Source organism: Condylura cristata, unplaced genomic scaffold (assembly GCF_000260355.1).
Source record: "Condylura cristata isolate star-nosed mole 26May11 unplaced genomic scaffold, ConCri1.0 scaffold00003, whole genome shotgun sequence".
NCBI classification, from domain to species: Eukaryota; Metazoa; Chordata; class Mammalia; order Eulipotyphla; family Talpidae; genus Condylura; species Condylura cristata.
The window spans coordinates 42671754-42675349 of NW_004567104.1; positions in this window are offsets into that span (position 1 = coordinate 42671754).

Here is a 3596-nt window from a genome sequence, read left to right on the forward strand (position 1 = left end):
TGCGTTAACCCGCTGCGCCACCAAGGAGGGCCCCAGTTTTGCATTTTTAATATGAACTACTGTAGTAATTTTTCCGGAGTATGCCTAGATCTTTTTTCTCCAGACTAATGTACCCATTCTCCAGTTACTACGAGTATTTACTATTGACATGTCACAACTGCCTTGTTCTTCAGAAAATTGCCCTTGTCTGACAGAAGTAACCTCACCCATAGATGTCTGGGACAACTCATAGCAGTGGACCAGAGAAACAGGAGTATAAAGGTTAGGTCTCTTGCCCAAAGTGGGGGCATACTTGTGGTGCCATTCATACCCCAAAAAAACATTTCATGATGCCTGTTACTAAGTTCTGTTGTATCTAATACCTCCATCACCTCAGTTAGGACCATATGTAACCTGATAATTCAAATTGCATTCTGAATCAATTTCTACCCTCTAATAGTCCTTTACACTATGGCCAGAATACACTAAGATGCAAATTTTATCATAGTCCGCTCTCCCAAACTCTTCAAATATATATATGTATCCCTACTTTAAATTCTTCAATAATAATGTGCTTTAACACCTATATGGAAATAGCAAACTGAAGGCAGCTCTCATATGTGCTTTGTTTCCCTCCAGCCCCCCAAAATGAGACAATGGAGCCAAGTAAAACCTTGAAATGTGTACATTAAATTAGTAAGGATTTATTTAACTTGAGAGACAAGGCAGCTGAAGCAGTTAATTATTTTCTTAGTGGGGTTGGAAGACTTTCATTTTTAGAGAAGAATCAGAAAAGGAAGTATACCTAAGGTACAAAACCACTTTCCTTTCTAAGTGAGAGAATTTGATATAGTATTTTAGGAGTTAATGTGTCTGAGGCAAGAATCTCTTCTATTTCTGGCCCAGAAATCTCTTGGTATACTGGATGGGGAACTTCACAGGCTCAGTTAGGGTGATGACTGGTTCCTAGGTGGGTTAGTCTGTTTTAATCCTGGAAAGCTGTAATATTGTGTACAATAATGATGAAAGTCAAACCATGGTGGTAATAATGATATTAAAGAATAATTTTGTCCATATTTGATACTTAACTATTTCCAACTTCATTCTATTAGAGAAACAGTCTGACTTGTGACTCCAATTTATAATGTGTAATTGAGGGACTGAGTTAGACTTTTGTTTTTACTTTGAAATCTGCTTTCATTAATAGTATTGGGATACTTAATAGAATTTATTTCTCTTCCACTTTTTTTTTTCATTTTTAGATTCAGGAGATATACCAATTCTGGAAGGGTTTGTAAGACAAATACAGTAAGTTTATGAATAGTTTAAAACCTCTATAGGAATTTAAGTTGTAAATCTCTCTCCCCCTTAAATGACTAATAATAAATTTGATACATTTACAAACTGACTAAAATTTGCATATCAAAAGTTAAGAACAAGGTTCTCAATTTTGAACTTCAACACACTAATAAATCAGTATCTTTAATAACTAAAATAGAGCTCTAAGGGTATTTCTTTTGTAGAAATTTCATCAGAGAGCATTAGAATCTCACACTGACACACAAATACGGGTTCAGATCATTATAAAGTTATAATACATGGCAATACTGGGTCAGATTTTGAAAGACAAAAATGTCTTTCAGATGTGCACAAGTTTTCTAATTCACCTTTTTTCTCCCATATACTCTCAGCTCAACACACAAACATACATGCAAATATACACCCACTAGCACCATCCAATGCACAGAACAGGTCTTAACAACAAAGAATAATTCAGTCCAAAGTACCTACACTAGTAAGACTGAGATATCCTGACTCAAAGAGGGCCTCCCTGATGGCGTAGGGGTTAAAGTCTCAGCACTGTCAGGCTATCCACAGCCACTGCAGCATGAGCTTGATCCAGGCCAAGAAGCAGACCCACATAGTACAGCAGACCTCCCTCTCCTGTCTCCCCGACTCAGCAGTGTATTTCAGTAAATCTGCCTGTTCTGCTCTCCACTCATCTCTGGTGAATCCTCTCATCCCCACACCTCTGGCTTATACTGCAGTTCTTGTATGCATAAATAAGTTATATATATATATTTAAAGAAGAAATCCTGAGCCAGAGGAACACTAAAGTCTAAAGTCTTCTAACCCAGCACAGAGGTCCTATAATGATGTAGTATGTCATGTTTCTTGTAGGCTAATCCATTAATATTACATGGGCCACAGATACTTTCTTCACTGCTTATAGTTTTCTTTTGCATCAAAGTTCTTAAATTTTGATGAGTTCTCTTTATTTCCTTCAAGAAATCTTTCCCTACATTGAGGTTAAAATGCTACATTTTATTTTCTTCTAAATATCTACCTGTATTTCACATTGACTTTAAAAAAAAAAAAGATGTATTCATTTATACATAGAAATGGGGTATAGGCTAGAGATGGGGGTAAAAGAGTTCACCAGAGACAGAGTGGGGAGCAGAACAGGTGGACTGACTGAAATGCACTGCTGAGGGGAGCAGTGGGCAAGACAGGAGAGGTTTGCTGTGCCTTACTTATGTGGGTTAACTCCCTGGCTCAGAGAATACTCAGGCCACATCCAAGATCATATGATAGCGCTGAGACTCAACCTCAATACACTATGCCTTTAATCCTCTGTAATTTGTAGGCATGTAATTTTGTAATTTTGTTTCCATATGGATAATCCAGTCAATAGCATTTATTAAGTACTTCCTGTTTCTCTAGTAATTTACAACATCAACTTTGACACACAAATTCTCACTGATTTCTAGGCTTTCTACTGTCTTTTTATTCCTGTGATTTCATTGTTTTACATTTTATTTTACTAGGAAATGTACTATTTGATACCATGCTTCCTTCTTCATTCTTCTTCAGAATTTTTAAAAAAATTATTATTATTATTATTATTTTAAAGATTTATTTGTTCATACAGAACTGGGGTACAGGCCAGAGGCTCAGGGGCGGTGAGAAGCTTCACCAGAGACAGAGTGGGGAGCAGAACAGGCAGATTGACAAGGAAGTACACTGCTGAGGGGAGCAGCAGGCCGGTCAGGAGAGGTCTGCTACGCCATATGGTCACCTCCTGGGCAGGCGGGAATCGAACTTATGCGGAAGTGGCTTTAGGTTCTCAGTGCTGTGCTTTAACCCGCTGCACCACCAGGGAGGGCCTTCTTCAGAGTATTTTTAACATAAATTTCAATATCAGTCTTTTAGGAATTTTAGTTGAAATTGCAATACATTTCTATATTAGGCAAATGTAACTGGCTTTTCATGAATATTGTATTGCTATTTCATATTAAATAATTGATTTTGCCTAACTTTCAGGAAAGTTTAATAATTTCTCTATAATTAGTATGATAGAGTAATTCCTGAAAACTATATATAGTTTCTTTTCTTTTGCCCCAGTAACTTCCCTTTAGCTGGATCTCATATAGGGCCATCTTTCTGGGCTTTATTAATAGCTTATTTAAAATCAAGATTCCCTCGGATTTTTGACTTAATCATGTCATCTACAACTTTATTCTTTTGCAGCTCTCCATTTTTTTTTTCCCTCAATGCACTGGCTCTGATCTGTGCTAGTATTTTGAAAAGTAGATTTTTTTAAAAAAAGGATTTAT